Raw genomic sequence first — 25,339 nt, 5'->3', positions numbered from 1 at the left:
AACCGTGAACCACTGTTACCCACTCCACTTCCACACCGCCCATGGCAGAAGGTAGGCATGGATCTGTTTGAGTGGTCAAAGAAACAGTACCTTTTGATCATTGACTTTTCTCAAGATATATTGAAGTAGCACAACTCAAATACATGTCGGCAGAGGTCACTATCAGTGCTGTTAAAGAGGCCTTTGCTAGACATGGAACTGCAGAGACTGTGATATCAGATAACGGGCCGCAGTTTTAATCAGAACAGTTCAAGCAGTTTGCGAAGGAGTACCAGTTCAGGCACATCACGAGCAGCCCCTGGTACCCCCAGGCCAAAGGGGAGGCTAAACATACTGTTCATATCATCAAGGACTTGTGGGGAAAAAGGACAATGACTTCAACAGAGCACTGCTGGTGTACAGAGGCATCCCGGTGGAACATGGATTCTCACCAGCTCAGGTGCTAATGGGAGATACCTGCACACCTCTACCTCAGCCCACACCCAAGCTGGATCCTAAGTGGCTGGACTTGCAAGGTTTACAAAAGAAGGATGAGGAGGGGAGGTGAGTGCAGGCAAAACACTACAACCTGAACCACCGTACCAGAAAACTTCCAAAACTTAACAACTGGGACAGAAAGTTTGGATTATTACAGAAGGAACTACAGGAGCAGTAGTTAGACCTGCCAGTAATCCCAGATTTTACATGGTTGAGACTGATAGAGGTTTTCTAAGAAGAAACAGGAGTCACCTTAGAGCTACAGATTTCTTTCCACGGTTTGGTCAAGTTGTAAGACCTCCTTATAGGCTAGATTGGTGAAATAGAGGACACCTGTTTGTTCAAGTGACAAAACGAATGTTCAAAATGCTGTTTATGAAGTTCTGGGACAGTTTGTGTTTATGGTGTTAACAGAAAGAAAACGGAGAAGCATTACAATGTTTATGTTGAAATGAGTATACAGTACATTAATGTTCATACAAGCTGTCAAATGCTTTATTGTTGTTTGGTTGAAAATGAGTATGACTTTAGCTAAAAGGAGGAGGTGTAATGGTAGGATTGTTACACTAGACGTCCCATAATGCTTTCTTTCATCTCACCTTCCTCCTTTATCCTTCTTTCATTCCCTCCTCCTTCTCTCTTTCCTTCCTCCTTTGATACCCCCCTCTTTCCTTCATCCCTTTCCTTCTTTATTTCATCCTTCTTTCCTTTCCTCCCTTCCTCTCTTTTTTCCTTCTTCCCCTAACAACAGGAGAGTTAATTTGATATAAAAGGTCATATTTTTGTTTGTTTATTCTCAGACCTGCTGTGCTTTCCTATGGACTATGGGACCAGGTCAGAGTTGACTGTGGGAGAGTTTTACCTGATGTTATTCATCCAGGAAATGCTGGCAGAGCACAGACACAATCTTCAAAGGCAGCCCTACATTCAGACACCTTCTACAAGGGTAAGTGTGTCAAGCTGTCCTGGTGTCTTGGAATTGATGCATACTTCTAATGAGAGCATGCAGACTGACACTGTCCTTAAAACCCACACAGAACCATGTGATAGAGAGAATGTGGGTTGAGGTGAATCTGTGAGTCAACTACCCATTGAAGACGGCTTTGGTACAGCTGTTGGACCAGGAAGAACTGGATATGGAGGACAACTTATCAAAGTATTGCGTATCAAACCTCACCTGCCAGATGGCTAGGATTGGCCTCACAAATGTCGTAGAAGCATGGAATGCACACAGCATCCCTGGTATGATTCTGCTAGAGATCCAATTATGTTTTCAGCTCCCATCCAATCCCAGAATTTGGATCTCTGCCAATACTGACACAAGAGCTTTTTTTTTTTTTCTTGAATATAGAAGAGTTTTGCAGTTCAACTGTATTCTCAAAAACAGATGGGCCTCGAAACATCTGAACAAGAATAAAATAACACAAAATTACGTTCAAATTCAGTATTGACAACTCAAATTTCTAAAATGCTGATGATTGCTCAAACAATTTTGCCATTCAAGTTTTGACCCATCACTGTAATTCCTTCAGTCTCACTACTCATTGCCCTGTCTTGCAGGTAAGGGAATCCCAAATGAGCTGGCTAAAGAAGGTGTCCTGCCAAACTTCCCGAGGATCTCCTGCCTGTTGGTGGTGTTGCAGCTTATCTGTATCAGCAGGAGTTGGGATCCATTTGAAAAGAGAATCCATTTTTGGATGTGTCCCTTTCACCTCTCAAGAAGCTCAACAAATGGCTGAAACTGAGTTTAATTCCCACTTTGACTTGCTGTCACTACACCAAAATGTGGTTCACAATAACTATGGCCCTTTCAAAGATGCAGTTAAGTGTCTTATTGCAATCACCAGAAGATGTGTGTGACCTGTTACAGTGAAATGCATTGTGAATTTTTTTCTTTAGAAAAGTATTTATTTCACACAGTAAACGCTCTGTTAAACAGTACACTGAACTGTACATAAAGTGCACTACAAATTTTAAAATAAACAAATGGCACTTACAATCTCACAGTTCTCAAAGTTCTTTTTTGTTCATGTAACCAGGCTGTGCTCAAAATCAGATATACTGTACAGACTGTAGCATCTGAATCGGTTTTAACTATTCCCTTTATAAACTTACATGGAGGACAGCTTAGAGGTAGCTGATGTGATTTAACATTTAGTGCAGATCCAGAATAGGTTACTCCTCTTCATGGAAAGCTGCAGACACTGTGTACAAGACAGCAGAAAGACCCTTGACCTGGTTGAGCTTGGAGGCAAACCCATCTTGTCTGCATTTCAGACAGAGATCTGAAGTTAACAGCCAATGCTCCACACATGTACGGCATCCAAGCAGAGACTCACAGCAGGTGGAAAACATGGGCTCCTTCATCACAGCTGTAAGGTTTAAACAAAGAAAACATATGCAGAAAACAGATATGAATGGTTACTTTGAATAAAAATAAGAATATTATCTGAAGGCTGTATTGTGTTCTGTTGTGTATTGTTACATAATCATACCTCGACAAACCATACAGGTGAAGGCATCCTTAATAGGGTGCAGAGAGGCAGCAGCTACTGCTGCACTTTTGGCCTTGACAAGCTCAGACAGCTGGTTTATTGTTGAGGTGATGTCAGGGAGGCTCTCAGCAGCTTGCTTCAGGTGCTCAATGTTACTAATGACTTCTTCTAGGCTTGAACTGTCTTGAGATTTTGAACTACCTTGGGACCTTCGACTTAACAGAAAAATAACAGACTCAAGATTTCTCAATGGTGCACACCAACAAATGTTTGAAAATCTTTCTGAATATTTACTCATTAAAGGCATCAACTTAGGAGTTTTCCAGACAAAATACAGTAAGTTTGGCAAACTGCCTCAAATCATAATGACTTCATACAGGATCAACACAAACAAATTCTACCAAAATAGGTTTAAATACTAACTAGGGCTGCGAGCTTAGAGGCTGAAATCTGGTATGGTGGCGTGTGTGTGTGTTTGTGGATGCAGGAACCTGAAATTTGGCATGAAGGTCAAGTGTGTGAAGTCGAAATGGCTAAAAGGGGGTGTTGGAAATTTCAAAATGTAGGGTGGCTGAGCAGGCTGGGCTGGCCCTACCATCCTGCATTTCAGAAATGTGCATATCATGTGGTTGCAGCTATTGCAAATTAACACTTGCTTTGTTTAAAATGATATGATTTCATCTTCACATCAAATGTTGTATGACCTTACTTTGGCTCTTCTTCCATTCTGTAACTCCACAAAGTCATAGTCAGTGATGGCATAGACTTTCCTGGAGTTTGAGATCCAGTACTTGGAACCTAAAGAGTCAGACAACATTAACTTCACTTAATGTATTTCAAATCTTTAAAGTTCATTAAAAAACACACAAACAATTTCTGATCATACAACTTACTTCTTATGCCTTCGCAGTCCAAGATTTCATTTCCTTGGCTGTCTGTTAGGGTAAGTGACTCATCAGAGTTTATGGCAGCCTGCACCTTTGCAGTTCTTCCTTCAACATTTGCCTCAGCTTCCGAACAGCGTAATGGCCATTGTCATGGAAGTACTGAGCTTGCCATTCACTATTTCACCAATATGGACTGACCTGGGTATAAATCACAGATGGTTCAAAATCACTATTGAGTTCATCCTTAAAGAAAATCTGGTTAAATGTCTGACTTGAAGGCAGTGTTCTTTTTTGTAACAGTAAATATATCATAGGATAAAAGTTTAGCAGCAGGGATCAGCTGCATATTGTATGTACTGTAGCTATGGAATGATTTTGCTGGGATCTTGGCACCAGCTCGTGGAATTCCATGTGAAGTTGCACTTTCATTAGACGAGAAGCAGAAGATGATGAGGCTCGGTGCATGAAGCGAAAAGAGGGGACAGCAGCAATGGGTGGAGGTGCTCTGCTTGCAGGTGGCTGGCTTTGCTCTGGCTCTCCATGGAGCTCATAATGCATCACGATTGTTAAGATCGAAGGTGGAAAAATGCCCCGCTGCCTCTGGCAGAATGGCTCTGTTTGCATCATCTGTAATGTACAGACTACTGGCACTGACCTGTTTAACCGGATAGAATGAAAAATGCAATTTATTAAAAGTAACACAAATGCTACGGCCACATCATTACAGTGTAACATGTTCACACATAAGATAAAAATGTATCCCCAAGTTACTTTTGTTTGGGTTTTTTTTTCCTTTTTTTGAACAATTAGAAACACAAACTCTCAATGAGGACAGTAAACACAGATTGAAATCAAATACAGCACAAGAAAAAAAAAGGTCATTCATGCAAAGACAACTAAATACCGCACCACAACAAATTAAAGTGCATCCAGGCTACAGTGGGAATTCAACCTATCAGAAGACAAGCCTAAACAGTAGCCTATATAGATGAGGACATTTCAATACTTATGACTTTGACTCCCAAAAATATCTATGTATATTTACACTGTTATCTATGAAGTTGACTTTTTTCTCCAAATCTGTATGACGTTTCTCATGAAAGGAGACAGACTTGTGATACCATCACCTCTGAGAGGAGACGTTCTGCAGCGTCTGCACGAAGGCCATCAAGGGATCTCGAAATGCTGGGCTCGAGCCAAGGAGTCAGTCTGGTGGCCCGGCATCGCAGCACAGATAGGCCAAATGGTGGACAAGTGTGAAACATGTCAAAAATACAGACTACAGAACCGTGAACCACTGTTACCCACTCCACTTCCACACCGCCCATGGCAGAAGGTAGGCATGGATCTGTTTGAGTGGTCAAAGAAACAGTACCTTTTGATCATTGACTTTTTCTCAAGATATATTGAAGTAGGACAACTCAAATACATGTCGGCAGAGGTCACTATCAGTGCTGTTAAAGAGGCCTTTGCTAGACATGGAACTGCAGAGACTGTGATATCAGATAACGGACCGCAGTTTTCATCAGAACAGTTCAAGCAGTTTATGAAGGAGTACCAGTTCAGGCACATCACGAACAGCCCCTGGTACCCCCAGGCCAAAGGGAGGCTAAACACACTGTTCATATCATCAAGGACTTGTGGGGAAAAAGGACAATGACTTCAACAGAGCACTGCTGGTGTACAGAGGCATCCCGGTGGAACATGGATCCTCGCCAGCTCAGCTGCTAATGGGGAGAAACCTGCACACCTCTCTACCTCAGCCCACACCCAAGCTGGATCCTAAGTGACCAGACTTGCAAGGTTTACTGAAAGAAGGATGAGGAGGGAGGCGTGAGCAGGCAAAACACTACAACCTGAACCACCGTGCCAGACCACTTCCAAAACTAACAACTGGGACAGAAAGTTTGGATTATTACAGAAGGAACTACAGGAGCAGTAGTTAGACCTGCCAGTAATCCCAGATCTTACATGGTTGAGACTGACAGGTTTTCTAAGAAGAAACAGGAGTCACCTTAGAGCTACAGATTTCTTTCCACGGTTTGGACAAGTTGTAAGACCTCCTTATAGGCTAGATTGGTGAAATAGAGGACACCTGTTTGTTTAAGTGACAAAACGAATGTTCAAAATGCTGTTTATGCAGTTCTGAGACAGTTTGTGTTTATGGTGTTAACAGAAAGAAAACGGAGAAGCATTACAATGTTTATGTTGAAATGAGTATACAGTACATTAATGTTCATACAAGCTGTCAAATGCTTTATTGTTGTTTGGTTGAAAATGAGTATGACTTTAGCTAAAAGGAGGAGGTGTAATGGTAGGATTGTTACACTAGACGTCCCATAATGCTTTCTTTCATCTCACCTTCCTCCTTTATCCTTCTTTCATTCCCTCCTCCTTCTCTCTTTCCTTCCTCCTTTGATACCCCCCTCTTTCCTTCATCCCTTTCCTTCTTTATTTCATCCTTCTTTCCTTTCCTCCCTTCCTCTCTTTTTCCTTCTTCCCTAACAACAGGAGAGTTAATTTGATATAAAAGGTCATATTTTTTGTTTGTTTATTCTCAGACCTGCTGTGCTTTCCTATGGACTATGGGACCAGGTCAGAGTTGACTGTGGAGAGAGTTTTACCTGATGTTATTCATCCAGGAAATGCTGGCAGAGCACAGACACAATCTTCAAAGGCAGCCCTACATTCAGACACCTTCTACAAGGGTAAGTGTGTCAAGCTGTCCTGGTGTCTTGGAATTGATGCATACTTCTAATGAGAGCATGCAGACTGACACTGTCCTTAAAACCCACACAGAACCATGTGATAGAGAGAATGTGGGTTGAGGTGAATGCTGTGAGTCAACTACCCATTGAAGACGGCTTTGGTACAGCTGTTGGACCAGGAAGAACTGGATATGGAGGACAACTTATCAAAGTATTATGTATCAAACCTCACCTGCCAGATGGCTAGGATTGGCCTCACAAATGTCGTAGAAGCATGGAATGCACACAGCATCCCTGGTATGATTCTGCTAGAGATCCAATTATGTTTTCAGCTCCCATCCAATCCCAGAATTTGGATCTCTGCCAATACTGACACAAGAGCTTTTTTTTTTTTTCTTGAATATAGAAGAGTTTTGCAGTTCAACTGTATTCTCAAAAACAGATGGGCCTCGAAACATCTGAACAAGAATAAAATAACACAAAATTACGTTCAAATTCAGTATTGACAACTCAAATTTCTAAAATGCTGATGATTGCTCAAACAATTTTGCCATTCAAGTTTTGACCCATCACTGTAATTCCTTCAGTCTCACTACTCATTGCCCTGTCTTGCAGGTAAGGGAATCCCAAATGAGCTGGCTAAAGAAGGGTGTCCTGCCAAACTTCCCGAGGATCTCCTGCCTGTTGGTGGTGTTGCAGCTGATCTGTATCAGCAGGAGTTGGGATCCGCCTTGAAAAGAGAATCCATTTTTGGATGTGTCCCTTTCACCTCTGAAGAAGCTCAACAAATGGCTGAAACTGAGTTTAATTCCCACTTTGACTTGCTGTCACTACACCAAAATGTGGTTCACAATAACTATGGCCCTTTCAAAGATGCAGTTAAGTGTCTTATTGCAATCACCAGAAGATGTGTGTGACCTGTTACAGTGAAATGCATTGTGAATTTTTTTTCTTTAGAAAAGTATTTATTTCACACAGTAAACGCTCTGTTAAACAGTACACTGAACTGTACATAAAGTGCACTACAAATTTTAAAATAAACAAATGGCACTTACAATCTCACAGTTCTCAAAGTTCTTTTTTGTTCATGTAACCAGGCTGTGCTCAAAATCAGATATACTGTACAGACTGTAGCATCTGAATCGGTTTTTAACTATTCCCTTTATAAACTTACATGGAGGACAGCTTAGAGGTAGCTGATGTGATTTAACATTTAGTGCAGATCCAGAATAGGTTACTCCTCTTCATGGAAAGCTGCAGACACTGTGTACAAGACAGCAGAAAGACCCTTGACCTGGTTGAGCTTGGAGGCAAACCCATCTTGTCTGCATTTCAGACAGAGATCTGAAGTTAACAGCCAATGCTCCACACATGTACGGCATCCAAGCAGAGACTCACAGCAGGTGGAAAACATGGGCTCCTTCATCACAGCTGTAAGGTTTAAACAAAGAAAACATATGCAGAAAACAGATATGAATGGTTACTTTGAATAAAAATAAAGATATTATCTGAAGGCTGTATTGTGTTCTGTTGTGTATTGTTACATAATCATACCTCGACAAACCATACAGGTGAAGGCATCCTTAATAGGGTGCAGAGAGGCAGCAGCTACTGCTGCACTTTTGGCCTTGACAAGCTCAGACAGCTGGTTTATTGTTGAGGTGATGTCAGGGAGGCTCTCAGCAGCTTGCTTCAGGTGCTCAATGTTACTAATGACTTCTTCTAGGCTTGAACTGTCTTGAGATTTTGAACTACCTTGGGACCTTCGACTTAACAGAAAAATAACAGACTCAAGATTTCTCAATGGTGCACACCAACAAATGTTTGAAAATCTTTCTGAATATTTACTCATTAAAGGCATCAACTTAGGAGTTTTCCAGACAAAATACAGTAAGTTTGGCAAACTGCCTCAAATCATAATGACTTCATACAGGATCAACACAAACAAATTCTACCAAAATAGGTTTAAATACTAACTAGGGCTGCGAGCTTAGAGGCTGAAATCTGGTATGGTGGCGTGTGTGTGTGTTTGTGGATGCAGGAACCTGAAATTTGGCATGAAGGTCAAGTGTGTGAAGTCGAAATGGCTAAAAGGGGGTGTTGGAAATTTCAAAATGTAGGGTGGCTGAGCAGGCTGGGCTGGCCCTACCATCCTGCATTTCAGAAATGTGCATATCATGTGGTTGCAGCTATTGCAAATTAACACTTGCTTTGTTTAAAATGATATGATTTCATCTTCACATCAAATGTTGTATGACCTTACTTTGGCTCTTCTTCCATTCTGTAACTCCACAAAGTCATAGTCAGTGATGGCATAGACTTTCCTGGAGTTTGAGATCCAGTACTTGGAACCTAAAGAGTCAGACAACATTAACTTCACTTAATGTATTTCAAATCTTTAAAGTTCATTAAAAAACACACAAACAATTTCTGATCATACAACTTACTTCTTATGCCTTCGCAGTCCAAGATTTCATTTCCTTGGCTGTCTGTTAGGGTAAGTGACTCATCAGAGTTTATGGCAGCCTGCACCTTTGCAGTTCTTCCTTCAACATTTGCCTCAGCTTCCTAAAAGCGAATGGCCATTGTCATGGAAGTACTGAGCTTGCCATTCACTATTTCACCAATATGGACTGACCTGGGTATAAATCACAGATGGTTCAAAATCACTATTGAGTTCATCCTTAAAGAAAATCTGGTTAAATGTCTGACTTGAAGGCAGTGTTCTTTTTTTTGTAACAGTAAATATATCATAGGATAAAAGTTTAGCAGCAGGGATCAGCTGCATATTGTATGTACTGTAGCTATGGAATGATTTTGCTGGGATCTTGGCACCAGCTCGTGGAATTCCATGTGAAGTTGCACTTTCATTAGACGTAGAAGCAGAAGATGATGAGGCTCGGTGCATGAAGTGAAAAGAGGGGACAGCAGCAATGGGTGGAGGTGCTCTGCTTGCAGGTGGCTGGCTTTGCTCTGGCTCTCCATGGAGCTCATAATGCATGCGATTGTTAAGATCGAAGGTGGAAAAATGCCCCGCTGCCTCTGGCAGAATGGCTCTGTTTGCATCATCTGTAATGTACAGACTACTGGCACTGACCTGTTTAACCGGATAGAATGAAAATGCAATTTATTAAAAGTAACACAAATGCTACTGCCACGTCATTACAGTGTAACATGTTCACACATAAGATAAAAATGTATCCCCAAGTTACTTTTGTTTGGTTTTTTTTCCCTTTTTTTGAACAATTAGAAACACAAACTCTCAATGAGGGCAGTAAACACAGATTGAAATCAAATACAGCACAAGAAACAAAAAAGGTCATTCATGCAAGGACAACTAAATACCGCACCACAACAAATTAAAGTGCATCCAGGCTACAGTGGAATTCAACCTATCAGAAGACAAGCCTAAACAGTAGCCTATATAGATGAGGACATTTCAATACTTATGACTTTGACTCCCAAAAATATCTATGTATATTTACACTGTTATCTATGAAGTTGACTTTTTTCTCCAAATCTGTATGACGCTTTCTCATGAAAGGAGACAGACTTGTGATACCATCACCTCTGAGAGGAGACGTTCTGCAGCATCTGCACGAAGGCCATCAAGGGATCTCGAAATGCAGGGCTAGAGCCAAGGAGTCAGTCTGGTGGCCCGCATCGCAGCACAGATAGGCCAAATGGTGGACAAGTGTGAAACATGTCAAAAATACAGACTACAGAACCGTGAACCACTGTTACCCACTCCACTTCCACACCGCCCATGGCAGAAGGTAGGCATGGATCTGTTTGAGTGGTCAAAGAAACAGTACCTTTTGATCATTGACTTTTTCTCAAGATATATTGAAGTAGCACAACTCAAATACATGTCGGCAGAGGTCACTATCAGTGCTGTTAAAGAGGCCTTTGCTAGACATGGAACTGCAGAGACTGTGATATCAGATAACGGACGCAGTTTTAATCAGAACAGTTCAAGCAGTTTGCGAAGGAGTACCAGTTCAGGCACATCACGAGCAGCCCCTGGTACCCCCAGGCCAAAGGGGAGGCTAAACATACTGTTCATATCATCAAGGACTTGTGGGGAAAAAGGACAATGACTTCAACAGAGCACTGCTGGTGTACAGAGGCATCCCGGTGGAACATGGATTCTCACCAGCTCAGGTGCTAATGGGAGATACCTGCACACCTCTACCTCAGCCCACACCCAAGCTGGATCCTAAGTGGCTGGACTTGCAAGGTTTACAAAAGAAGGATGAGGAGGGGAGGTGAGTGCAGGCAAAACACTACAACCAGAACCACTGCACCAGAAAACTTCCAAAACTTAACAACTGGGACAGAAAGTTTGGATTATTACAGAAGGAACTACAGGAGCAGTAGTTAGACCTGCCAGTAATCCCAGATTTTACATGGTTGAGACTGATAGAGGTTTTCTAAGAAGAAACAGGAGTCACCTTAGAGCTACAGATTTCTTTCCACGGTTTGGTCAAGTTGTAAGACCTCCTTATAGGCTAGATTGGTGAAATAGAGGACACCTGTTTGTTCAAGTGACAAAACGAATGTTCAAAATGCTGTTTATGAAGTTCTGGGACAGTTTGTGTTTATGGTGTTAACAGAAAGAAAACGGAGAAGCATTACAATGTTTATGTTGAAATGAGTATACAGTACATTAATGTTCATACAAGCTGTCAAATGCTTTATTGTTGTTTGGTTGAAAATGAGTATGACTTTAGCTAAAAGGAGGAGGTGTAATGGTAGGATTGTTACACTAGACGTCCCATAATGCTTTCTTTTCATCTCACCTTCCTCCTTTATCCTTCTTTCATTCCCTCCTCCTTCTCTCTTTCCTTCCTCCTTTGATACCCCCCTCTTTCCTTCATCCCTTTCCTTCTTTATTTCATCCTTCTTTCCTTTCCTCCCTTCCTCTCTTTTTTCCTTCTTCCCTAACAACAGGAGAGTTAATTTGATATAAAAGGTCATATTTTTGTTTGTTTATTCTCAGACCTGCTGTGCTTTCCTATGGACTATGGGACCAGGTCAGAGTTGACTGTGGGAGAGAGTTTTACCTGATGTTATTCATCCAGGAAATGCTGGCAGAGCACAGACACAATCTTCAAAGGCAGCCCTACATTCAGACACCTTCTACAAGGGTAAGTGTGTCAAGCTGTCCTGGTGTCTTGGAATTGATGCATACTTCTAATGAGAGCATGCAGACTGACACTGTCCTTAAAACCCACACAGAACCATGTGATAGAGAGAATGTGGGTTGCGGTGAATCTTGAGTCAACTACCCATTGAAGACGGCTTTGGTACAGCTGTTGGACCAGGAAGAACTGGATATGGAGGACAACTTATCAAAGTATTGCGTATCAAACCTCACCTGCCAGATGGCTAGGATTGGCCTCACAAATGTCGTAGAAGCATGGAATGCACACAGCATCCCTGGTATGATTCTGCTAGAGATCCAATTATGTTTTCTGCTCCCATCCAATCCCAGAATTTGGATCTCTGCCAATACTGACACAAGAGCTTTTTTTTTCTTGAATATAGAAGAGTTTTGCAGTTCAACTGTATTCTCAAAAACAGATGGGCCTCAAACATCTGAACAAGAATAAAATAACACAAAATTACGTTCAAATTCAGTATTGACAACTCAAATTTCTAAAATGCTGATGATTGCTCAAACAATTTTGCCATTCAAGTTTTGACCCATCACTGTAATTCCTTCAGTCTCACTACTCATTGCCCTGTCTTGCAGGTAAGGGAATCCCAAATGAGCTGGCTAAAGAAGGGTGTCCTGCCAAACTTCCGAGGATCTCCTGCCTGTTGGTGGTGTTGCAGCTTATCTGTATCAGCAGGAGTTGGGATCCGCCTTGAAAAGAGAATCCATTTTTGGATGTGTCCCTTTCACCTCTCAAGAAGCTCAACAAATGGCTGAAACTGAGTTTAATTCCCACTTTGACTTGCTGTCACTACACCAAAATGTGGTTCACAATAACTATGGCCCTTTCAAAGATGCAGTTAAGTGTCTTATTGCAATCACCAGAAGATGTGTGTGACCTGTTACAGTGAAATGCATTGTGAATTTTTTCTTTAGAAAAGTATTTATTTCACACAGTAAACGCTCTGTTAAACAGTACACTGAACTGTACATAAAGTGCACTACAAATTTTAAAATAAACAAATGGCACTTACAATCTCACAGTTCTCAAAGTTCTTTTTGTTCATGTAACCAGGCTGTGCTCAAAATCAGATATACTGTACAGACTGTAGCATCTGAATCGGTTTTTAACTATTCCCTTTATAAACTTACATGGAGGACAGCTTAGAGGTAGCTGATGTGATTTAACATTTAGTGCAGATCCAGAATAGGTTACTCCTCTTCATGGAAAGCTGCAGACACTGTGTACAAGACAGCAGAAAGACCCTTGACCTGGTTGAGCTTGGAGGCAAACCCATCTTGTCTGCATTTCAGACAGAGATCTGAAGTTAACAGCCAATGCTCCACACATGTACGGCATCCAAGCAGAGACTCACAGCAGGTGGAAAACATGGGCTCCTTCATCACAGCTGTAAGGTTTAAACAAAGAAAACATATGCAGAAAACAGATATGAATGGTTACTTTGAATAAAAAATAAGAATATTATCTGAAGGCTGTATTGTGTTCTGTTGTGTATTGTTACATAATCATACCTCGACAAACCATACAGGTGAAGGCATCCTTAATAGGGTGCAGAGAGGCAGCAGCTACTGCTGCACTTTTGGCCTTGACAAGCTCAGACAGCTGGTTTATTGTTGAGGTGATGTCAGGGAGGCTCTCAGCAGCTTGCTTCAGGTGCTCAATGTTACTAATGACTTCTTCTAGGCTTGAACTGTCTTGAGATTTTGAACTACCTTGGGACCTTCGACTTAACAGAAAAATAACAGACTCAAGATTTCTCAATGGTGCACACCAACAAATGTTTGAAAATCTTTCTGAATATTTACTCATTAAAGGCATCAACTTAGGAGTTTTCCAGACAAAATACAGTAAGTTTGGCAAACTGCCTCAAATCATAATGACTTCATACAGGATCAACACAAACAAATTCTACCAAAATAGGTTTAAATACTAACTAGGGCTGCGAGCTTAGAGGCTGAAATCTGGTATGGTGGCGTGTGTGTGTGTTTGTGGATGCAGGAACCTGAAATTTGGCATGAAGGTCAAGTGTGTGAAGTCGAGATGGCTAAAAGGGGGTGTTGGAAATTTCAAAATGTAGGGTGGCTGAGCAGGCTGGGCTGGCCCTACCATCCTGCATTTCAGAAATGTGCATATCATGTGGTTGCAGCTATTGCAAATTAACACTTGCTTTGTTTAAAATGATATGATTTCATCTTCACATCAAATGTTGTATGACCTTACTTTGGCTCTTCTTCCATTCTGTAACTCCACAAAGTCATAGTCAGTGATGGCATAGACTTTCCTGGAGTTTGAGATCCAGTACTTGGAACCTAAAGAGTCAGACAACATTAACTTCACTTAATGTATTTCAAATCTTTAAAGTTCATTAAAAAACACACAAACAATTTCTGATCATACAACTTACTTCTTATGCCTTCGCAGTCCAAGATTTCATTTCCTTGGCTGTCTGTTAGGGTAAGTGACTCATCAGAGTTTATGGCAGCCTGCACCTTTGCAGTTCTTCCTTCAACATTTGCCTCAGCTTCCTAAAAGCGAATGGCCATTGTCATGGAAGTACTGAGCTTGCCATTCACTATTTCACCAATATGGACTGACCTGGGTATAAATCACAGATGGTTCAAAATCACTATTGAGTTCATCCTTAAAGAAAATCTGGTTAAATGTCTGACTTGAAGGCAGTGTTCTTTTTTTGTAACAGTAAATATATCATAGGATAAAAGTTTAGCAGCAGGGATCAGCTGCATATTGTATGTACTGTAGCTATGGAATGATTTTGCTGGGATCTTGGCACCAGCTCGTGGAATTCCATGTGAAGTTGCACTTTCATTAGACGTAGAAGCAGAAGATGATGAGGCTCGGTGCATGAAGCGAAAAGAGGGGACAGCAGCAATGGGTGGAGGTGCTCTGCTTGCAGGTGGCTGGCTTTGCTCTGGCTCTCCATGGAGCTCATAATGCATGCGATTGTTAAGATCGAAGGTGGAAAAATGCCCCGCTGCCTCTGGCAGAATGGCTCTGTTTGCATCATCTGTAATGTACAGACTACTGGCACTGACCTGTTTAACCGGATAGAATGAAAAATGCAATTTATTAAAAGTAACACAAATGCTACGGCCACGCCATTACAGTGTAACATGTTCACACATAAGATAAAAATGTATCCCCAAGTTACTTTTGTTTGGGTTTTTTTTTCCTTTTTTTGAACAATTAGAAACACAAACTCTCAATGAGGACAGTAAACACAGATTGAAATCAAATACAGCACAAGAAAAAAAAAAGGTCATTCATGCAAAGACAACTAAATACCGCACCACAACAAATTAAAGTGCATCCAGGCTACAGTGGGAATTCAACCTATCAGAAGACAAGCCTAAACAGTAGCCTATATAGATGAGGACATTTCAATACTTATGACTTTGACTCCCAAAAATATCTATGTATATTTACACTGTTATCTATGAAGTTGACTTTTTTCTCCAAATCTGTATGACGCTTCTCATGAAAGGAGACAGACTTGTGATACCATCACCTCTGAGAGGAGACGTTCTGCAGCGCCTGCACGAAGGCCATCAAGGGATCTCGAAATGCTGGGCTCGAGCCAAGGAGTCAGTCTGGTGGCCCGGCATCGCAGCACAGATAGGCCAAATGGTGGACAAGTGTGAAACATGTCAAAATACAGACTACAGAACCGTGAACCACTGTTACCCACTCCACTTCCACACCGCCCATGGCAGAAGGTAGGCATGGATCTGTTTGAGTGGTCAAAGAAACAGTACCTTTTGATCATTGACTTTTCTCAAGATATATTGAAGTAGGACAACTCAAATACATGTCGGCAGAGGTCACTATCAGTGCTGTTAAAGAGGCCTTTGCTAGACATGGAACTGCAGAGACTGTGATATCAGATAACGGACCGCAGTTTTCATCAGAACAGTTCAAGCAGTTTGCTAAGGAGTACCAGTTCAGGCACATCACGAACAGCCCCTGGTACCCCAGGCCAAAGGGGAGGCTAAACACACTGTTCATATCATCAAGGACTTGTGGGGAAAAGGACAATGACTTCAACAGAGCACTGCTGGTGTACAGAGGCATCCCGGTGGAACATGGATCCTCGCCAGCTCAGCTGCTAATGGGGAGAAACCTGCACACCTCTACCTCAGCCCACACCCAAGCTGGATCCTAAGTGACCAGACTTGCAAGGTTTGAAAAGAAGGATGAGGAGGGAGGCGTGAGCAGGCAAAACACTACAACCTGAACCACCGTACCAGACCACTTCCAAAACTAACAACTGGGACAGAAAGTTTGGATTATTACAGAAGGAACTACAGGAGCAGTAGTTAGACCTGCCAGTAATCCCAGATCTTACATGGTTGAGACTGACAGGTTTTCTAAGAAGAAACAGGAGTCACCTTAGAGCTACAGATTTCTTTCCACGGTTTGGACAAGTTGTAAGACCTCCTTATAGGCTAGATTGGTGAAATAGAGGACACCTGTTTGTTTAAGTGACAAAACGAATGTTCAAAATGCTGTTTATGCAGTTCTGAGACAGTTTGTGTTTATGGTGTTAACAGAAAGAAAACGGAGAAGCATTACAATGTTTATGTTGAAATGAGTATACAGTACATTAATGTTCATACAAGCTGTCAAATGCTTTATTGTTGTTTGGTTGAAAATGAGTATGACTTTAGCTAAAAGGAGGAGGTGTAATGGTAGGATTGTTACACTAGACGTCCCATAATGCTTTCTTTCATCTCACCTTCCTCCTTTATCCTTCTTTCATTCCCTCCTCCTTCTCTCTTTCCTTCCTCCTTTGATACCCCCCTCTTTCCTTCATCCCTTTCCTTCTTTATTTCATCCTTCTTTCCTTTCCTCCCTTCCTCTCTTTTTCCTTCTTCCCTAACAACAGGAGAGTTAATTTGATATAAAAGGTCATATTTTTGTTTGTTTATTCTCAGACCTGCTGTGCTTTCCTATGGACTATGGGACCAGGTCAGAGTTGACTGTGGGAGAGAGTTTTACCTGATGTTATTCATCCAGGAAATGCTGGCAGAGCACAGACACAATCTTCAAAGGCAGCCCTACATTCAGACACCTTCTACAAGGGTAAGTGTGTCAAGCTGTCCTGGTGTCTTGGAATTGATGCATACTTCTAATGAGAGCATGCAGACTGACACTGTCCTTAAAACCCACACAGAACCATGTGATAGAGAGAATGTGGGTTGAGGTGAATGGCGAGTCAACTACCCATTGAAGACGGCTTTGGTACAGCTGTTGGACCAGGAAGAACTGGATATGGAGGACAACTTATCAAAGTATTATGTATCAAACCTCACCTGCCAGATGGCTAGGATTGGCCTCACAAATGTCGTAGAAGCATGGAATGCACACAGCATCCCTGGTATGATTCTGCTAGAGATCCAATTATGTTTTCAGCTCCCATCCAATCCCAGAATTTGGATCTCTGCCAATACTGACACAAGAGCTTTTTTTTCTTGAATATAGAAGAGTTTTGCAGTTCAACTGTATTCTCAAAAACAGATGGGCCTCAAACATCTGAACAAGAATAAAATAACACAAAATTACGTTCAAATTCAGTATTGACAACTCAAATTTCTAAAATGCTGATGATTGCTCAAACAATTTTGCCATTCAAGTTTTGACCCATCACTGTAATTCCTTCAATCTCACTACTCATTGCCCTGTCTTGCAGGTAAGGGAATCCCAAATGAGCTGGCTAAAGAAGGGTGTCCTGCCAAACTTCCCGAGGATCTCCTGCCTGTTGGTGGTGTTGCAGCTGATCTGTATCAGCAGGAGTTGGGATCCGCCTTGAAAAGAGAATCCATTTTGGATGTGTCCCTTTCACCTCTGAAGAAGCTCAACAAATGGCTGAAACTGAGTTTAATTCCCACTTTGACTTGCTGTCACTACACCAAAATGTGGTTCACAATAACTATGGCCCTTTCAAAGATGCAGTTAAGTGTCTTATTGCAATCACCAGAAGATGTGTGTGACCTGTTACAGTGAAATGCATTGTGAATTTTTTTCTTTAGAAAAGTATTTATTTCACACAGTAAAAGCTCTGTTAAACAGTACACTGAACTGTACATAAAGTGCACTACAAATTTTAAAATAAACAAATGGCACTTACAATCTCACAGTTCTCAAAGTTCTTTTTGTTCATGTAACCAGGTTGTGCTCAAAATCAGATATACTGTACAGACTGTAGCATCTGAATCGGTTTTTAACTATTCCCTTTATAAACTTACATGGAGGACAGCTTAGAGGTAGCTGATGTGATTTAACATTTAGTGCAGATCCAGAATAGGTTACTCCTCTTCATGGAAAGCTGCAGACACTGTGTACAAGACAGCAGAAAGACCCTTGACCTGGTTGAGCTTGGAGGCAAACCCATCTTGTCTGCATTTCAGACAGAGATCTGAAGTTAACAGCCAATGCTCCACACATGTACGGCATCCAAGCAGAGACTCACAGCAGGTGGAAAACATGGGCTCCTTCATCACAGCTGTAAGGTTTAAACAAAGAAAACATATGCAGAAAACAGATATGAATGGTTACTTTGAATAAAAAATAAGAATATTATCTGAAGGCTGTATTGTGTTCTGTTGTGTATTGTTACATAATCATACCTCGACAAACCATACAGGTGAAGGCATCCTTAATAGGGTGCAGAGAGGCAGCAGCTACTGCTGCACTTTTGGCCTTGACAAGCTCAGACAGCTGGTTTATTGTTGAGGTGATGACAGGGAGGCTCTCAGCAGCTTGCTTCAGGTGCTCAATGTTACTAATGACTTCTTCTAGGCTTGAACTGTCTTGAGATTTTGAACTACCTTGGGACCTTCGACTTAACAGAAAAATAACAGACTCAAGATTTCTCAATGGTGCACACCAACAAATGTTTAAAAATCTTTCTGAATATTTACTCATTAAAGGCATCAACTTAGGAGTTTTCCAGACAAAATACAGTAAGTTTGGCAAACTGCCTCAAATCATAATGACTTCATACAGGATCAACACAAACAAATTCTACCAAAATAGGTTTAAATACTAACTAGGGCTGCGAGCTTAGAGGCTGAAATCTGGTATGGTGGCGTGTGTGTGTGTTTGTGGATGCAGGAACCTGAAATTTGGCATGAAGGTCAAGTGTGTGAAGTCGAAATGGCTAAAAGGGGGTGTTGGAAATTTCAAAATGTAGGGTGGCTGAGCAGGCTGGGCTGGCCCTACCATCCTGCATTTCAGAAATGTGCATATCATGTGGTTGCAGCTATTGCAAATTAACACTTGCTTTGTTTAAAATGATATGATTTCATCTTCACATCAAATGTTGTATGACCTTACTTTGGCTCTTCTTCCATTCTGTAACTCCACAAAGTCATAGTCAGTGATGGCATAGACTTTCCTGGAGTTTGAGATCCAGTACTTGGAACCTAAAGAGTCAGACAACATTAACTTCACTTAATGTATTTCAAATCTTTAAAGTTCATTAAAAAACACACACACACACACAATTTCTGATCATACAACTTACTTCTTATGCCTTCGCAGTCCAAGATTTCATTTCCTTGGCTGTCTGTTAGGGTAAGTGACTCATCAGAGTTTATGGCAGCCTGCACCTTTGCAGTTCTTCCTTCAACATTTGCCTCAGCTTCCGAAAAGCGAATGGCCATTGTCATGGAAGTACTGAGCTTGCCATTCACTATTTCACCAATATGGACTGACCTGGGTATAAATCACAGATGGTTCAAAATCACTATTGAGTTCATCCTTAAAGAAAATCTGGTTAAATGTCTGACTTGAAGGCAGTGTTCTTTTTTTTGTAACAGTAAATATATCATAGGATAAAAGTTTAGCAGCAGGGATCAGCTGCATATTGTATGTACTGTAGCTATGGAATGATTTTGCTGGGATCTTGGCACCAGCTCGTGGAATTCCATGTGAAGTTTCACTTTCATTAGACGTAGAAGCAGAAGATGATGAGGCTCGGTGCATGAAGTGAAAAGAGGGGACAGCAGCAATGGGTGGAGGTGCTCTGCTTGCAGGTGGCTGGCTTTGCTCTGGCTCTCCATGGAGCTCATAATGCATGCGATTGTTAAGATCGAAGGTGGAAAAATGCCCCGCTGCCTCTGGCAGAATGGCTCTGTTTGCATCATCTGTAATGTACAGACTACTGGCACTGACCTGTTTAACCGGATAGAATGAAAAATGCAATTTATTAAAAGTAACACAAATGCTACGGCCACGTCATTACAGTGTAACATGTTCACACATAAGATAAAAATGTATCCCCAAGTTACTTTTGTTTGTTTTTTTTCCCTTTTTTTGAACAATTAGAAACACAAACTCTCAATGAGGACAGTAAACACAGATTGAAATCAAATACAGCACAAGAAACAAAAAAGGTCATTCATGCAAGGACAACTAAATACCGCACCACAACAAATTAAAGTGCATCCAGGCTACAGTGGGAATTCAACCTATCAGAAGACAAGCCTAAACAGTAGCCTATATAGATGAGGACATTTCAATACTTATGACTTTGACTCCCAAAAATATCTATGTATATTTACACTGTTATCTATGAAGTTGACTTTTTTTCTCCAAATCTGTATGACGTTTCTCATGAAAGGAGACAGACTTGTGATACCATCACCTCTGAGAGGAGACGTTCTGCAGCGTCTGCACGAAGGCCATCAAGGGATCTCGAAATGCAGGGCTCGAGCCAAGGAGTCAGTCTGGTGGCCCGGCATCGCAGCACAGATAGGCCAAATGGTGGACAAGTGTGAAACATGTCAAAAATACAGACTACACAACCGTGAACCACTGTTACCCACTCCACTTCCACACCGCCCATGGCAGAAGGTAGGCATGGATCTGTTTGAGTGGTCAAAGAAACAGTACCTTTTGATCATTGACTTTTTCTCAAGATATATTGAAGTAGCACAACTCAAATACATGTCGGCAGAGGTCACTATCAGTGCTGTTAAAGAGGCCTTTGCTAGACATGGAACTGCAGAGACTGTGATATCAGATAACGGGCCGCAGTTTTCATCAGAACAGTTCAAGCAGTTTGCGAAGGAGTACCAGTTCAGGCACATCACGAGCAGCCCCTGGTACCCCCCAGGCCAAAGGGGAGGCTAAACATACTGTTCATATCATCAAGGACTTGTGGGAAAAGGACAATGACTTCAACAGAGCACTGCTGGTGTACAGAGGCATCCCGGTGGAACATGGATCCTCGCCAGCTCAGCTGCTAATGGGGAGAAACCTGCACACCTCTCTACCTCAGCCCACACCCAAGCTGCATCCTAAGTGACCAGACTTGCAAGGTTTACGAAAGAAGGATGAGGAGGGGAGGTGAGGGCAGGCAAAACAATACAACCTGAACCACCATACCAGACCACTTCCAAAACTAACAACTGGGACAGAAAGTTTGGATTATTACAGAAGGAACTACAGGAGCAGTAGTTAGACCTGCCAGTAATCCCAGATCTTACATGGTTGAGACTGACAGGTTTTCTAAGAAGAAACAGGAGTCACCTTAGAGCTACAGATTTCTTTCCACGGTTTGGTCAAGTTGTAAGACCTCCTTATAGGCTAGATTGGTGAAATAGAGGACACCTGTTTGTTTAAGTGATAAAACAAATGTTCAAAATGCTGTTTATGCAGTTCTGAGACAGTTTGTGTTTATGGTGTTAACAGAAAGAAAACGGAGAAGCATTACAATGTTTATGTTGAAATGAGTATACAGTACATTAATGTTCATACAAGCTGTCAAATGCTTTATTGTTGTTTGGTTGAAAATGAGTATGACTTTAGCTAAAAGGAGGAGGTGTAATGGTAGGATTGTTACACTAGACGTCCCATAATGCTTTGTGCCTACGGGGGGGGGGGGAACTCCTGGGTTTGGGATGAATACAGACATTCTGACAGAAGTCCAGCGAGTCCCATGACATTCTTATACAGTCACATAAGGTTCCATCAAAAGTTGATAGGGCAGATATTTGAATGAAACATCACCACCAAGAGTGTCAGCGATCAGCTCAAGGTCATCTAGAGTCACCAAAGCCACCAGGGCACCTCAAGGGGCGACCTCGCATGGGTTTTAGGTCTGATAAATGCACGCATCCCCAGGGGTCAGCACTTGTTGGCATGTATTGCTCTGGAATTGCCACAGTTATCCAGGAAAAGTTGGAGCGATCAAAGGAACCATAACTGATTTAATGAGCCATTCACAGTGTCACTGTACTGGCCATGTGTATTTAAACTTGAATGGCTTAACCTTTGAGACAAGCATATGCTACTGGCAGGATCAACCAAGTCGCCCTCTGGCCAGGCAAGGGTGCTCTGAGGTCACCCTGTCTCTATCTGGCAGAGGAGCCAGAGAAGCCAAGTCTTGGCCATTTTGGTTTCATTATGCACCAGCTGGATGTGGTCAGTTTCCCAGCAAGAGCTCATGCTTCCCAGATCTCCATCGCGCAGGCAATGGAGACTGGCATAGGACAAATGGGACTTCTTGATTCTGCTTAGGATGGGGCCTGCATGGCAGGAGCGTGGAGGGGGGTGTTACACCCTCATACGCTAAACCCTCCCAGCCATAGAGGTGAACCCGCTGGCCAAAGGAACCGCCCGCCCAAACTCCGCGCTTAGGCCGGTCGTATGGGGGCCCTCCAAAGACAGGTCACATATGACAGTCGGTCAGTATGACCACAAATAGGTGGTGGTGGTGGTGGTGGTGGTGCTGGTGCCACAGCTTAACCGAGACTGCCTCCCTGATATTGTGCAGGTACGAGCCCTAAAGACCCGGAGCTGAGAAATGCAGATTGCATGGTGTTCAGCTAACAGTCTATGGGTATGTCATTATGGAGCAGTGCATCTGCGGAGTTAACAACCCTGTCAACGTGCAATATTATGCTGTTTTTGGCCATTATACTGACTTTCCTCGTCTCTGTCCCTGAGACACCATCTCGCACCCCTGGTACACCGCAGAGAGATTTGTACCCCTGGTACACCGCAGACCGTTTCTTCCCGTGGAGAGTTTCTTGCCCCTGGTACACCGCAGAGAGTTTCTCAGAGCAGCAGAGGCGTTCCAGAGCTCTCTGTCGAGAAAGTACCATCGAAAGTTGATAGGGCAGACATTACATTATATATTGTAATGTCTGTTAATATTATCAAATGTAATCATTAACCATTTTCAAATATATTTTTCCTTATTGAAAGACTGACTGAGGAGCTGGAGCGTCATCACTTGATTGTGACTGAGCTCCTCAAAATTCTCTTATTTGGGGAAGCCTCTGCACATATGGTGAGGCTTCCCCAAATGAGTGAATTGGAGCCCTAAATGTTCAGCCTGTAGGTTAGGGGATTCCTTCCTTCAGACAGCTTTAAAACCTGTCAATATATTTTATGAACGCCCAGGACCTGTAGATGTGATTTAATATTTAAATGGGCATGGTACTCCCTTCTAGTGAGATTTTTCATGACAAATGGACATGCTTTCTAAATTTACCATCACAAATTTGAATAGTCTGCCCATAGTTTTAGGGTCCAGCTTCATTCAGAAAGCTTTAAAACCTGTCTATATTTATATTTTCTGAAAGCCCACCACCTGTAGATGTGATTTAAATTAAAATATTTCATGGTAAACCCTCCTAGTGAGATTATTTATTTCAGAAATCTCAATAGTCAGAATGTAGTTTTAGACTAATCCTTCATTGAGAAAACTTTTAAACCTGTCTCTACTAATATTTCCTGAGAGCCCAGGACTTGGTGGGGTGGGGAGGTTACCGTTTATGTGGAATTTGGGTGGGGCTGTAAGGTGCACAGTACAAATACAGGAGAAACTTGGTCACTCACACAGACCTAGAGTCAGACCTCTAGCTGTAAACTACACTGCACCAGAGATTTTCATTTTCTTGCTACTGAAATGGCTCCAAGGTAAGTAACATTAATACTTGCTTAGATACTGGATTGTAAAAATAGGTGAAGATGGTTCTGCCTTTTTATTTGTCAAGGAAACCTACATCCAGACACTATCTGCTGTGCCCATTGTGTCTGCTTTTGCAAAGTTCAGAGTGCATGCTTAGCTTTTGAGTTAGACCAACTGTGTTTTTCAGATTGTATATTTCATGCACCTTAATTAGTGCATGTTAAGTAAACTATTTTTATTCTTATATTAACCACACTATCCTTACTGTCTTTTGTCCAGGAAACCTTCAAACCGACACTGCCTGCTGTGCCCAAAGTGTATGAGGACTCAGGAGGCCCTCTCAGTCCATCTGCGGAGGACTTGCATGAAGAACAGCACTGAAGCAGCCATTGAAGCTGTGGTGAAAAAGGCCAAGTTAGACGTTGTTGACCTCCTGAAGAATGGCAGGACTTTTAATTATAAAGTCCTCAGACAAATTCTGGCAGATGCATGCCCATTGCAAAGGTAGGTGGCTTTACTTCAATATTACCTCCTCCTTCCTCACTGCTCATGCCCCCACTCCCCATTTTCAAATATTTTGTTTTACTATTTCTTTGAGTTTTAGTTTCACAAAGTTTATTTCATTAACCATTTCCAAAAACCTGAGGCATGAGGATGAGGCACTGCATACAGAGTGCAAGCATTTCATTGATTTCATTGGTTCTCTGCAGAAAGTCACATCCAAGCAAGTCAGCAAAGAGATCGCCCGGAAGAGGTAAATTTAAGTGTTTGTCCCCATGTAAATGGATTACACTACAGAACTGGCAGTCCTCTCTCTCCCTGCTGCAATATGATTTCTTAACACAGTTGATGGGTTTTTTTTCTCATAGGTATAACATGTTGATTGACGAGCAACAATTAACACCGGGTGACTGCCGAGCTGTGCTGGTGAGGGCCAAGCCGCACTTTTGGAGATTATGAAAGAGCTGTCTGACAGTTGTTCTGGCACCCTGGAGCCTGCCCAGGCCATCTTTGTGGTGTACTACCTCGAGGCAATAATCATCCTGCAACACCTCCAACGACCGGGCGTGGTGGCGTCTCAACCAAAGAAAGATAATCCAGAATACGTAAACCAAAACGAACATGCAAAACAACCCAAACATAAAGCAAAAAAAATAAAGCAACAACTATCAGAAGTAACTAAACCCCAATACACATGCAACACAATAGTAAAGAAAAAGAAACTAGATAAGATTGACAAGAGCCAATGTTGATGATGACCGCAAAACTTTATGAAAAGCACACAGAACCATGCAGCACTGCACATACCCGGGATCGGCGAGCCGAAGCGATCGGGTCATGAGGCGATCAGGTGAAGCTACTGGTGGAAGCTTCGAGGAAAGAGAGCTCCCAGGGCACAACCACCCACCTTTATAGACTGCGCCCCAGCAGAGACATGCTGACCCTGCGGCACTAATTAAGACACCGCACAGCTACAGCCATACTGCTACATTCTACCCCCATCAATTGCGTCGTCGCCCCGACGATGAACAACTAATCCAAAGGATCACCCAACTAGCTCCACGGCCTAAAGAGTGCGTTAACAGTGTTCGGCACTGAGCCAGAAGGATTTTCAACCCCAGATGCTGCGGCCCCTACAGGCCTCGGG

The 25,339-nt window shown here is 42.1% G+C and overlaps 2 pseudogenes; both read left to right on the top strand.

Annotated features, from left to right (window-relative positions):
• The first annotated feature begins 41 nt into the window (after nucleotides 1-41).
• LOC148185428 (uncharacterized) lies at nucleotides 42-7,484 on the top strand (annotated as a pseudogene).
• Nucleotides 7,485-10,333: 2,849 nt separating this feature from the next.
• LOC148185427 (uncharacterized) lies at nucleotides 10,334-12,626 on the top strand (annotated as a pseudogene).
• The last annotated feature ends 12,713 nt before the right edge of the window (nucleotides 12,627-25,339 follow it).

Source organism: Plectropomus leopardus, unplaced genomic scaffold, assembly GCF_026936395.1.
Source record: "Plectropomus leopardus strain MGB_pleo_1.0 unplaced genomic scaffold, ASM2693639v1 Contig25, whole genome shotgun sequence".
Lineage (NCBI taxonomy): Eukaryota > Metazoa > Chordata > Actinopteri > Perciformes > Serranidae > Plectropomus > Plectropomus leopardus.
The sequence above is the reverse complement of the archived record's forward strand: the minus strand, read 5'-3'. Positions and strand labels throughout refer to the sequence as shown.